We start from the raw sequence: 13,568 nt of genomic DNA on the forward strand, positions 1-13,568 counted from the left end.
TGGGTGCTTGTAGGTACTTGTGGGTGCTTGTAGGTACTTGTGGGTGCTTGTAGGTACTTGTGGGTGCTTGTAGGTACTTGTGGGTGCTTGTAGGTACTTGTGGGTGCTTGTAGGTACTTGTGGGTACTTGTAGGTACTTGTGGGTACTTGTAGGTACTTGTGGGTGCTTGTAGGTACTTGTGGGTGCTTGTAGGTACTTGTGGGTACTTGTAGGTGTTTGTGGGTGCTTGTTGGTACTTGTAGGTGGTTGTGGGTGTTTGTAGGTACTTGTGGGTACTTGTGAGTGCTTGTAGGTACTTGTGGGTGCTTGTAGGTACTTGCGGGTGCTTGTAGGTACTTGTGGGTGCTTGTAGGTACTTGTGGGTGCTTGCCCCGGGTACTTGTGGGGGCTTGCCCCGGGTACTTGTGGGTGCTTGCCCCGGGTACTTGTGGGGGCTTGCCCCGGGTACTTGTGGGTGCTTGCCCCGGGTACTTGTGGGTGCTTGCCCCGGGTACTTGTGGGGCTTGCCCCGGGTACTTGTGGGTACTTCCCCGAGTACTTGTAGGTACTTGTGGGTGCTTGTAGGTGCTTGTGGGTGCTTGTAGGTATTTGTGGGTGCTTGTAGGTGCTTGTGGGTGCTTGTAGGTACTTGTGGGTGCTTGTAGGTACTTGTGGGTGCTTGTAGGTACTTGTGGGTGTTTGTAGGTACTTGTGGGTACTTGTGAGTGCTTGTAGGTACTTGTGAGTGCTTGTAGGTACTTGTGAGTGCTTGTAGGTACTTGTGGGTGCTTGTAGGTACTTGTAGGTGCTTGTGGGTGCTTGTGGGTGTTTGTAGGTGTTTGTGGGTGCTTGTTGGTACTTGTAGGTGCTTGTGGGTGTTTGTAGGTACTTGTGGGTACTTGTGGGTACTTGTAGGTACTTGTGGGTTCATTACGTACTTGTGGGTGTTTGTAGGTACTTGTGGGTGTTTGTAGGTACTTGTGGGTGTTTGTAGGTACTTGTGGGTACTTGTGAGTGCTTGTAGGTACTTGTGAGTGCTTGTAGGTACTTGTGAGTGCTTGTAGGTACTTGTGGGTGCTTGTAGGTACTTGTGGGTGCTTGTAGGTACTTGTGGGTGCTTGTAGGTACTTGTGGGTGCTTGTAGGTACTTGTGGGTGCTTGTAGGTACTTGTGGGTGCTTGTAGGTACTTGTGGGTGCTTGTAGGTACTTGTGGGTGCTTGTAGGTACTTGTGGGTGCTTGTAGGTACTTGTGGGTACTTGTAGGTACTTGTGGGTACTTGTAGGTACTTGTGGGTGCTTGTAGGTACTTGTGGGTGCTTGTAGGTACTTGTGGGTACTTGTAGGTGTTTGTGGGTGCTTGTTGGTACTTGTAGGTGGTTGTGGGTGTTTGTAGGTACTTGTGGGTACTTGTGAGTGCTTGTAGGTACTTGTGGGTGCTTGTAGGTACTTGCGGGTGCTTGTAGGTACTTGTGGGTGCTTGTAGGTACTTGTGGGTGCTTGCCCCGGGTACTTGTGGGGGCTTGCCCCGGGTACTTGTGGGTGCTTGCCCCGGGTACTTGTGGGGGCTTGCCCCGGGTACTTGTGGGTGCTTGCCCCGGGTACTTGTGGGTGCTTGCCCCGGGTACTTGTGGGGCTTGCCCCGGGTACTTGTGGGTACTTCCCCGAGTACTTGTAGGTACTTGTGGGTGCTTGTAGGTGCTTGTGGGTGCTTGTAGGTATTTGTGGGTGCTTGTAGGTGCTTGTGGGTGCTTGTAGGTACTTGTGGGTGCTTGTAGGTACTTGTGGGTGCTTGTAGGTACTTGTGGGTGTTTGTAGGTACTTGTGGGTACTTGTGAGTGCTTGTAGGTACTTGTGAGTGCTTGTAGGTACTTGTGAGTGCTTGTAGGTACTTGTGGGTGCTTGTAGGTACTTGTAGGTGCTTGTGGGTGCTTGTGGGTGTTTGTAGGTGTTTGTGGGTGCTTGTTGGTACTTGTAGGTGCTTGTGGGTGTTTGTAGGTACTTGTGGGTACTTGTGGGTACTTGTAGGTACTTGTGGGTTCATTACGTACTTGTGGGTGTTTGTAGGTACTTGTGGGTGTTTGTAGGTACTTGTGGGTGTTTGTAGGTACTTGTGGGTACTTGTGAGTGCTTGTAGGTACTTGTGAGTGCTTGTAGGTACTTGTGAGTGCTTGTAGGTACTTGTGGGTGCTTGTAGGTACTTGTGGGTGCTTGTAGGTACTTGTGGGTGCTTGTAGGTACTTGTGGGTGCTTGTAGGTACTTGTGGGTGCTTGTAGGTACTTGCGGGTGCTTGTAGGTACTTGTGGGTACTTGTAGGTACTTGTGGGTGCTTGTAGGTACTTGTGGGTGCTTGTAGGTACTTGTGGGTGCTTGTAGGTACTTGTGGGTACTTGTAGGTACTTGTGGGTGCTTGTAGGTACTTGTGGGTGCTTGTAGGTACTTGTGGGTACTTGTAGGTACTTGTGGGTGCTTGTAGGTACTTGTGGGTACTTGTGGGTACTTGTAGGTACTTGTGGGTTCATATTGGTACTTGTGGGTGTTTGTAGGTACTTGTGGGTGTTTGTAGGTACTTGTGGGTACTTGTGAGTGCTTGTAGGTACTTGTGAGTGCTTGTAGGTACTTGTGAGTGCTTGTAGGTACTTGTGGGTGCTTGTAGGTACTTGTGGGTGCTTGTAGGTACTTGTGGGTGCTTGTAGGTACTTGTTGGTGCTTGCCCCGGGTACTTGTGGGTGCTTGCCCCGGGTACTTGTGGGTGCTTGCCCCGGGTACTTGTGGGGCTTGCCCCGGGTACTTGTGGGTACTTCCCCGAGTACTTGTAGGTACTTGTGGGTGCTTGTAGGTGCTTGTGGGTGCTTGTAGGTACTTGTGGGTGCTTGTAGGTGCTTGTAGGTGCTTGTGGGTGCTTGTAGGTGCTTGTAGGTACTTGTAGGTACTTGTGGGTGCTTGTAGGTACTTGAGGGTACTTGTGGGTGCTTGTAGGTACTTCTGGGTGCTTGTAGATACTTCTGGGTACTTGTGGGTACTTATGGGTGCTTGTAGGTCTTGTGGGTGCTTGTGGGTGCTTGTAGGTACTTGTGGGTGCTTGTAGTACTTGTGGGTGCTTGTGGGTGCTTGTAGATACTTGTGGGTGCTTGTAGGTACTTCTGGGTACTAGTAGGTACTTGTGGGTACTTGTGGGTGCTTGTGGGTGCTTGTGGGTGTTTGTAGGTGTTTGTGGGTGCTTGTTGGTACTTGTAGGTGGTTGTGGGTGTTTGTAGGTACTTGTGGGTACTTGTGGGTGCTTGTAGGTACTTGTGGGTGCTTGTAGGTACTTGTGGGTACTTGTAGGTACTTGTGGGTACTTGTGGGTTCATATAGGTACTTGTGGGTACGTGTGGGTGTTTGTAGGTACTTGTGGGTACTTGTGAGTGCTTGTAGGTACTTGTGGGTGCTTGTAGGTACTTGCGGGTGCTTGTAGGTACTTGTGGGTGCTTGTAGGTACTTGTGGGTGCTTGCCCCGGGTACTTGTGGGGGCTTGCCCCGGGTATTTGTGGGTGCTTGCCCCGGGTACTTGTGGGGGCTTGCCCCGGGTACTTGTGGGTGCTTGCCCCGGGTACTTGTGGGTGCTTGCCCCGGGTACTTGTGGGGCTTGCCCCGGGTACTTGTGGGTACTTCCCCGAGTACTTGTAGGTACTTGTGGGTGCTTGTAGGTGCTTGTGGGTGCTTGTAGGTATTTGTGGGTGCTTGTAGGTGCTTGTGGGTGCTTGTAGGTACTTGTGGGTGCTTGTAGGTACTTCTGGGTACTTGTGGGTGCTTGTATGTACTTATGGGTACTTGTGGGTGCTTGTAGGTATTGTAGGTACTTGTAGGTATTTGTGGGTGCTTGTAGGTACTTGTGGGTGCTTGTAGTACTTGTGGGTGCTTGTGGGTGCTTGTAGGTACTTGTGGGTGCTTGTAGTACTTGTGGGTGCTTGTAGGTACTTGTGGGTGCTTGTAGGTACTTCTGGGTACTAGTAGGTACTTGTGGGTGCTTGTAGGTACTTGTAGGTACTTGTGGGTGCTTGTAGATACTTGTGGGTACTTGTGGGTGCTTGTGGGTATTTTTGGGTGCTTGTGGGTGCTTGTCGGTACTTGTAGGTACTTGTTGGTGCTTGTGGGTACTTGTAGGTGCTTATGGGTACTTGTATTTGCTTGTGGGTACTTGTAGGTACTTGTGGGTACTTGTGGGTGCTTGTAGGTACTTGAGGGTACTTGTGGGTGCTTGTAGGTACTTCTGGGTGCTTGTAGGTACTTCTGGGTACTTGTGGGTACTTATGGGTACTTGTGGGTGCTTGTAGGTACTTGTGGGTGCTTGTAGTACTTGTGGGTGCTTGTGGGTGCTTGTAGATACTTGTGGGTGCTTGTAGGTACTTCTGGGTGCTTGTAGGTACTTCTGGGTACTAGTAGGTACTTGTGGGTACTTGTGGGTGCTTGTGGGTGTTTGTAGGTGTTTGTGGGTGCTTGTTGGTACTTGTAGGTGGTTGTGGGTGTTTGTAGGTACTTGTGGGTACTTGTGGGTGCTTGTAGGTACTTGTGGGTGCTTGTAGGTACTTGTGGGTACTTGTAGGTACTTGTGGGTGCTTGTAGGTACTTGTGGGTGCTTGTAGGTACTTGTGGGTACTTGTAGGTGTTTGTGGGTGCTTGTTGGTACTTGTAGGTGGTTGTGGGTGTTTGTAGGTACTTGTGGGTAATTGTGAGTGCTTGTAGGTACTTGTGGGTGCTTGTAGGTACTTGCGGGTGCTTGTAGGTACTTGTGGGTGCTTGTAGGTACTTGTGGGTGCTTGCCCCGGGTACTTGTGGGGGCTTGCCCCGGGTACTTGTGGGTGCTTGCCCCGGGTACTTGTGGGGGCTTGCCCCGGGTACTTGTGGGTGCTTGCCCCGGGTACTTGTGGGTGCTTGCCCCGGGTACTTGTGGGGCTTGCCCCGGGTACTTGTGGGTACTTCCCCGAGTACTTGTAGGTACTTGTGGGTGCTTGTAGGTGCTTGTGGGTGCTTGTAGGTATTTGTGGGTGCTTGTAGGTGCTTGTGGGTGCTTGTAGGTACTTGTGGGTGCTTGTAGGTACTTGTGGGTGCTTGTAGGTACTTGTGGGTGTTTGTAGGTACTTGTGGGTACTTGTGAGTGCTTGTAGGTACTTGTGAGTGCTTGTAGGTACTTGTGAGTGCTTGTAGGTACTTGTGGGTGCTTGTAGGTACTTGTAGGTGCTTGTGGGTGCTTGTGGGTGTTTGTAGGTGTTTGTGGGTGCTTGTTGGTACTTGTAGGTGCTTGTGGGTGTTTGTAGGTACTTGTGGGTACTTGTGGGTACTTGTAGGTACTTGTGGGTTCATTACGTACTTGTGGGTGTTTGTAGGTACTTGTGGGTGTTTGTAGGTACTTGTGGGTGTTTGTAGGTACTTGTGGGTACTTGTGAGTGCTTGTAGGTACTTGTGAGTGCTTGTAGGTACTTGTGAGTGCTTGTAGGTACTTGTGGGTGCTTGTAGGTACTTGTGGGTGCTTGTAGGTACTTGTGGGTGCTTGTAGGTACTTGTGGGTGCTTGTAGGTACTTGTGGGTGCTTGTAGGTACTTGTGGGTGCTTGTAGGTACTTGTGGGTGCTTGTAGGTACTTGTGGGTGCTTGTAGGTACTTGTGGGTGCTTGTAGGTACTTGTGGGTGCTTGTAGGTACTTGTGGGTACTTGTAGGTACTTGTGGGTACTTGTAGGTACTTGTGGGTGCTTGTAGGTACTTGTGGGTGCTTGTAGGTACTTGTGGGTACTTGTGGGTACTTGTAGGTGTTTGTGGGTGCTTGTTGGTACTTGTAGGTGGTTGTGGGTGTTTGTAGGTACTTGTGGGTACTTGTGAGTGCTTGTAGGTACTTGTGGGTGCTTGTAGGTACTTGCGGGTGCTTGTAGGTACTTGTGGGTGCTTGTAGGTACTTGTGGGTGCTTGCCCCGGGTACTTGTGGGGGCTTGCCCCGGGTACTTGTGGGTGCTTGCCCCGGGTACTTGTGGGGGCTTGCCCCGGGTACTTGTGGGTGCTTGCCCCGGGTACTTGTGGGTGCTTGCCCCGGGTACTTGTGGGGCTTGCCCCGGGTACTTGTGGGTACTTCCCCGAGTACTTGTAGGTACTTGTGGGTGCTTGTAGGTGCTTGTGGGTGCTTGTAGGTATTTGTGGGTGCTTGTAGGTGCTTGTGGGTGCTTGTAGGTACTTGTGGGTGCTTGTAGGTACTTGTGGGTGCTTGTAGGTACTTGTGGGTGTTTGTAGGTACTTGTGGGTACTTGTGAGTGCTTGTAGGTACTTGTGAGTGCTTGTAGGTACTTGTGAGTGCTTGTAGGTACTTGTGGGTGCTTGTAGGTACTTCTGGGTACTAGTAGGTACTTGTGGGTGCTTGTAGGTACTTGTAGGTACTTGTGGGTGCTTGTAGATACTTGTGGGTACTTGTGGGTGCTTGTGGGTATTTTTGGGTGCTTGTGGGTGCTTGTCGGTACTTGTAGGTACTTGTTGGTGCTTGTGGGTACTTGTAGGTGCTTATGGGTACTTGTATTTGCTTGTGGGTACTTGTAGGTACTTGTGGGTACTTGTGGGTGCTTGTAGGTACTTGAGGGTACTTGTGGGTGCTTGTAGGTACTTCTGGGTGCTTGTAGGTACTTCTGGGTACTTGTGGGTACTTATGGGTACTTGTGGGTGCTTGTAGGTACTTGTGGGTGCTTGTAGTACTTGTGGGTGCTTGTGGGTGCTTGTAGATACTTGTGGGTGCTTGTAGGTACTTCTGGGTACTAGTAGGTACTTGTGGGTACTTGTGGGTGCTTGTGGGTGCTTGTGGGTGTTTGTAGGTGTTTGTGGGTGCTTGTTGGTACTTGTAGGTGGTTGTGGGTGTTTGTAGGTACTTGTGGGTACTTGTGGGTGCTTGTAGGTACTTGTGGGTGCTTGTAGGTACTTGTGGGTGCTTGTAGGTACTTGTGGGTACTTGTAGGTACTTGTGGGTGCTTGTAGGTACTTGTGGGTGCTTGTAGGTACTTGTGGGTACTTGTAGGTGTTTGTGGGTGCTTGTTGGTACTTGTAGGTGGTTGTGGGTGTTTGTAGGTACTTGTGGGTACTTGTGAGTGCTTGTAGGTACTTGTGGGTGCTTGTAGGTACTTGCGGGTGCTTGTAGGTGCTTGTGGGTGCTTGTAGGTATTTGTGGGTGCTTGTAGGTGCTTGTGGGTGCTTGTAGGTACTTGTGGGTGCTTGTAGGTACTTGTGGGTGCTTGTAGGTACTTGTGGGTGTTTGTAGGTACTTGTGGGTACTTGTGAGTGCTTGTAGGTACTTGTGAGTGCTTGTAGGTACTTGTGAGTGCTTGTAGGTACTTGTGGGTGCTTGTAGGTACTTCTGGGTACTAGTAGGTACTTGTGGGTGCTTGTAGGTACTTGTAGGTACTTGTGGGTGCTTGTAGATACTTGTGGGTACTTGTGGGTGCTTGTGGGTATTTTTGGGTGCTTGTGGGTGCTTGTCGGTACTTGTAGGTACTTGTTGGTGCTTGTGGGTACTTGTAGGTGCTTATGGGTACTTGTATTTGCTTGTGGGTACTTGTAGGTACTTGTGGGTACTTGTGGGTGCTTGTAGGTACTTGAGGGTACTTGTGGGTGCTTGTAGGTACTTCTGGGTGCTTGTAGGTACTTCTGGGTACTTGTGGGTACTTATGGGTACTTGTGGGTGCTTGTAGGTACTTGTGGGTGCTTGTAGTACTTGTGGGTGCTTGTGGGTGCTTGTAGATACTTGTGGGTGCTTGTAGGTACTTCTGGGTACTAGTAGGTACTTGTGGGTACTTGTGGGTGCTTGTGGGTGCTTGTGGGTGTTTGTAGGTGTTTGTGGGTGCTTGTAGGTACTTCTGGGTACTAGTAGGTACTTGTGGGTGCTTGTAGGTACTTGTAGGTACTTGTGGGTGCTTGTAGATACTTGTGGGTACTTGTGGGTGCTTGTGGGTATTTTTGGGTGCTTGTGGGTGCTTGTCGGTACTTGTAGGTACTTGTTGGTGCTTGTGGGTACTTGTAGGTGCTTATGGGTACTTGTATTTGCTTGTGGGTACTTGTAGGTACTTGTGGCTGCATATAGGTACTTGTGGGTACTTGTGGGTGTTTGTAGGTACTTGTGGGTACTTGTGAGTGCTTGTAGGTACTTGTGAGTGCTTGTAGGTACTTGTGAGTGCTTGTAGGTACTTGTGGGTGCTTGTAGGTACTTGTGGGTGCTTGTGGGTGCTAGTGGGTACTTGTGGGTGCTTGTAGGTACTTGTGGGTACTGGTAGGTACTTGTGGGTGCTTGTAGGTACTTGTAGGTACTTGTGGGTACTTGTGGGTTCATATAGGTACTTGTGGGTACGTGTGGGTGTTTGTAGGTACTTGTGGGTGCTTGTAGGTACTTGTGGGTGCTTGTAGGTACTTGTGGGTGCTTGTAGGTACTTGTGGGTGCTTGTAGGTACTTCTGGGTACTAGTAGGTACTTGTGGGTGCTTGTAGGTACTTGTAGGTACTTGTGGGTGCTTGTAGGTACTTGTGGGTACTTGTGGGTGCTTGTGGGTATTTTTGGGTGCTTGTGGGTGCTTGTCGGTACTTGTAGGTACTTGTTGGTGCTTGTGGGTACTTGTAGGTGCTTATGGGTACTTGTATTTGCTTGTGGGTACTTGTGGGTGCTTGTAGGTACTTGTGGGTGCTTGTAGGTACTTGTGGGTGCTCGTGGGTGCTAGTGGGTACTTGTGGGTGCTTGTGGGTGCTTGTAGGTACTTGTGGGTGCTTGTAGTACTTGTGGGTGCTTGTGGGTGCTTGTAGGTACTTGTGGGTGCTTGTAGGTACTTCTGGGTACTAGTAGGTACTTGTGGGTACTTGTGGGTGCTTGTAGGTGCTTGTAGGTACTTGTGGGTGCTTGTAGGTACTTGTGGGTACTTGTGGGTGCTTGTGGGTATTTTTGGGTGCTTGTGGGTGCTTGTCGGTACTTGTAGGTACTTGTTGGTGCTTGTGGGTACTTGTAGGTGCTTATGGGTACTTGTATTTGCTTGTGGGTACTTGTGGGTGCTTGTAGGTACTTGTGGGTGCTTGTAGGTGCTTGTGGGTGCTTGTAGGTGCTTGTGGGTGCTTGTAGGTACTTGTGGGTGCTTGTAGGTACTTGAGGGTACTTGTGGGTGCTTGTAGGTACTTCTGGGTGCTTGTAGGTACTTCTGGGTACTCGTGGGTACTTATGGGTACTTGTGAGTGCTTGTAGGTCTTGTGGGTGCTTGTGGGTGCTTGTAGGTACTTGTGGGTGCTTGTAGTACTTGTGGGTGCTTGTGGGTGCTTGTAGATACTTGTGGGTGCTTGTAGGTACTTCTGGGTACTAGTAGGTACTTGTGGGTACTTGTGGGTGCTTGTGGGTGCTTGTGGGTGTTTGGAGGTGTTTGTGGGTGCTTGTTGGTACTTGTAGGTGGTTGTGGGTGTTTGTAGGTACTTGTGGGTACTTGTGGGTGCTTGTAGGTACTTGTGGGTGCTTGTAGGTACTTGTGGGTACTTGTAGGTACTTGTGGGTGCTTGTAGGTACTTCTGGGTACTAGTAGGTACTTGTGGGTACTTGTGGGTGCTTGTGGGTGCTTGTGGGTGTTTGTAGGTGTTTGTGGGTGCTTGTTGGTACTTGTAGGTGGTTGTGGGTGTTTGTAGGTACTTGTGGGTACTTGTGGGTGCTTGTAGGTACTTGTGGGTGCTTGTAGGTACTTGTGGGTATTTGTAGGTACTTGTGGGTGCTTGTAGGTACTTGTGGGTACTTGTGGGTTCATATAGGTACTTGTGGGTACGTGTGGGTGTTTGTAGGTACTTGTGGGTACTTGTGAGTGCTTGTAGGTACTTGTGGGTGCTTGTAGGTACTTGCGGGTGCTTGTAGGTACTTGTGGGTGCTTGTAGGTACTTGTGGGTGCTTGCCCCGGGTACTTGTGGGGGCTTGCCCCGGGTACTTGTGGGGGCTTGCCCCGGGTACTTGTGGGTGCTTGCCCCGGGTACTTGTGGGTGCTTGCCCCGGGTACTTGTGGGGCTTGCCCCGGGTACTTGTGGGTACTTCCCCGAGTACTTGTAGGTACTTGTGGGTGCTTGTAGGTGCTTGTGGGTGCTTGTAGGTATTTGTGGGTGCCTGTAGGTGCTTGTGGGTGCTTGTAGGTACTTGTGGGTGCTTGTAGGTACTTCTGGGTACTTGTGGGTGCTTGTATGTACTTATGGGTACTTGTGGGTGCTTGTAGGTATTGTAGGTACTTGTAGGTATTTGTGGGTGCTTGTAGGTACTTGTGGGTGCTTGTAGTACTTGTGGGTGCTTGTGGGTGCTTGTAGGTACTTGTGGGTGCTTGTAGTACTTGTGGGTGCTTGTAGGTACTTGTGGGTGCTTGTAGGTACTTCTGGGTACTAGTAGGTACTTGTGGGTGCTTGTAGGTACTTGTAGGTACTTGTGGGTGCTTGTGGGTACTTGTGGGTGCTTGTGGGTATTTTTGGGTGCTTGTGGGTGCTTGTCGGTACTTGTAGGTACTTGTTGGTGCTTGTGGGTACTTGTAGGTGCTTATGGGTACTTGTATTTGCTTGTGGGTACTTGTAGGTACTTGTGGCTGCATATAGGTACTTGTGGGTACTTGTGGGTGTTTGTAGGTACTTGTGGGTACTTGTGAGTGCTTGTAGGTACTTGTGAGTGCTTGTAGGTACTTGTGAGTGCTTGTAGGTACTTGTGGGTGCTTGTAGGTACTTGTGGGTGCTTGTGGGTGCTAGTGGGTACATGTGGGTGCTTGTGGGTGCTTGTAGGTACTTGTGGGTACTTGTAGGTACTTGTGGGTGCTTGTAGTACTTGTGGGTGCTTGTGGGTGCTTGTAGGTACTTGTGGGTGCTTGTAGTACTTGTGGGTGCTTGTAGGTACTTGTGGGTGCTTGTAGGTACTTCTGGGTACTAGTAGGTACTTGTGGGTGCTTGTAGGTACTTGTAGGTACTTGTGGGTGCTTGTAGATACTTGTGGGTACTTGTGGGTGCTTGTGGGTATTTTTGGGTGCTTGTGGGTGCTTTTCGGTACTTGTAGGTACTTGTTGGTGCTTGTGGGTACTTGTAGGTGCTTATGGGTACTTGTATTTGCTTGTGGGTACTTGTAGGTACTTGTGGCTGCATATAGGTACTTGTGGGTACTTGTGGGTGTTTGTAGGTACTTGTGGGTACTTGTGAGTGCTTGTAGGTACTTGTGAGTGCTTGTAGGTACTTGTGAGTGCTTGTAGGTACTTGTGGGTGCTTGTAGGTACTTGTGGGTGCTTGTGGGTGCTTGTGGGTGCTTGTGGGTGCTTGTAGGTACTTGTGGGTACTTGTGGGTACTTGTGGGTTCATATAGGTACTTGTGGGTACGTGTGGGTGTTTGTAGGTACTTGTGGGTGCTTGTAGGTACTTGTGGGTGCTTGTAGGTACTTGTGGGTGCTTGTAGGTACTTCTGGGTACTAGTAGGTACTTGTGGGTGCTTGTAGGTGCTTGTAGGTACTTGTGGGTGCTTGTAGGTACTTGTGGGTACTTGTGGGTGCTTGTGGGTATTTTTGGGTGCTTGTGGGTGCTTGTCGGTACTTGTAGGTACTTGTTGGTGCTTGTGGGTACTTGTAGGTGCTTATGGGTACTTGTATTTGCTTGTGGGTACTTGTGGGTGCTTATAGGTACTTGTGGGTGCTTGTAGGTACTTGTGGGTGCTTGTGAGTGCTTGTAGGTACTTGTGGGTGCTTGTAGGTACTTGTAGGTGCTTGTGGGTGCTTGTGGGTGTTTGTAGGTGTTTGTGGGTGCTTGTTGGTACTTGTGGGTTCATTACGTACTTGTGGGTGTTTGTAGGTACTTGTGGGTGTTTGTAGGTACTTGTGGGTACTTGTGAGTGCTTGTAGGTACTTGTGAGTGCTTGTAGGTACTTGTGAGTGCTTGTAGGTACTTGTGGGTGCTTGTAGGTACTTGTGGGTGCTTGTAGGTACTTGTGGGTGCTTGTAGGTACTTGTGGGTGCTTGTAGGTACTTGTGGGTGCTTGTAGGTACTTGTGGGTGCTTGTAGGTACTTGTGGGTGCTTGTAGGTACTTGTGGGTGCTTGTAGGTACTTGTGGGTGCTTGTAGGTACTTGTGGGTACTTGTAGGTACTTGTGGGTGCTTGTAGGTACTTGTGGGTGCTTGTAGGTACTTGTGGGTACTTGTAGGTACTTGTGGGTGCTTGTAGGTACTTGTGGGTACTTGTGGGTACTTGTAGGTACTTGTGGGTTCATATAGGTACTTGTGGGTGTTTGTAGGTACTTGTGGGTACTTGTGAGTGCTTGTAGGTACTTGTGAGTGCTTGTAGGTACTTGTGAGTGCTTGTAGGTACTTGTGGGTGCTTGTAGGTACTTGTGGGTGCTTGTAGGTACTTGTGGGTGCTTGTAGGTACTTGTTGGTGCTTGCCCCGGGTACTTGTGGGTGCTTGCCCCGGGTACTTGTGGGTGCTTGCCCCGGGTACTTGTGGGGCTTGCCCCGGGTACTTGTGGGTACTTCCCCGAGTACTTGTAGGTACTTGTGGGTGCTTGTAGGTGCTTGTGGGTGCTTGTAGGTACTTGTGGGTGCTTGTAGGTGCTTGTAGGTGCTTGTGGGTGCTTGTAGGTGCTTGTAGGTACTTGTAGGTACTTGTGGGTGCTTGAAGGTACTTGAGGGTACTTGTGGGTGCTTGTAGGTACTTCTGGGTGCTTGTAGATACTTCTGGGTACTTGTGGGTGCTTGTAGGTACTTGTGGGTGCTTGTAGTACTTGTGGGTGCTTGTAGATACTTGTGGGTGCTTGTAGGTACTTCTGGGTACTAGTAGGTACTTGTGGGTGCTTGTGGGTGTTTGTAGGTGTTTGTGGGTGCTTGTTGGTACTTGTAGGTGGTTGTGGGTGTTTGTAGGTACTTGTGGGTACTTGTGGGTGCTTGTAGGTACTTGTGGGTGCTTGTAGGTACTTGTGGGTACTTGTAGGTACTTGTGGGTACTTGTGGGTTCATATAGGTACTTGTGGGTACGTGTGGGTGTTTGTAGGTACTTGTGGGTACTTGTGAGTGCTTGTAGGTACTTGTGGGTGCTTGTAGGTACTTGCGGGTGCTTGTAGGTACTTGTGGGTGCTTGTAGGTACTTGTGGGTGCTTGCCCCGGGTACTTGTGGGGGCTTGCCCCGGGTACTTGTGGGTGCTTGCCCCGGGTACTTGTGGGGGCTTGCCCCGGGTACTTGTGGGTGCTTGTAGGTACTTGTGGGTGCTTGCCCCGGGTACTTGTGGGGGCTTGCCCCGGGTACTTGTGGGTGCTTGCCCCGGGTACTTGTAGGTACTTGTGGGTGCTTGTAGGTGCTTGTGGGTGCTTGTAGGTATTTGTGGGTGCTTGTAGGTGCTTGTGGGTGCTTGTAGGTACTTGTGGGTGCTTGTAGGTACTTCTGGGTACTTGTGGGTGCTTGTATGTACTTATGGGTACTTGTGGGTGCTTGTAGGTATTGTAGGTACTTGTAGGTATTTGTGGGTGCTTGTAGGTACTTGTGGGTGCTTGTAGTACTTGTGGGTGCTTGTGGGTGCTTGTAGGTACTTGTGGGTGCTTGTAGTACTTGTGGGTGCTTGTAGGTACTTGTGGGTG

The sequence above is a fragment of the Phalangium opilio genome, unplaced genomic scaffold (assembly GCF_054372755.1).
Source record: "Phalangium opilio isolate 3A_F unplaced genomic scaffold, DU_Popi_V2 ptg000022l_1, whole genome shotgun sequence".
Taxonomy (NCBI): Eukaryota; Metazoa; Arthropoda; class Arachnida; order Opiliones; family Phalangiidae; genus Phalangium; species Phalangium opilio.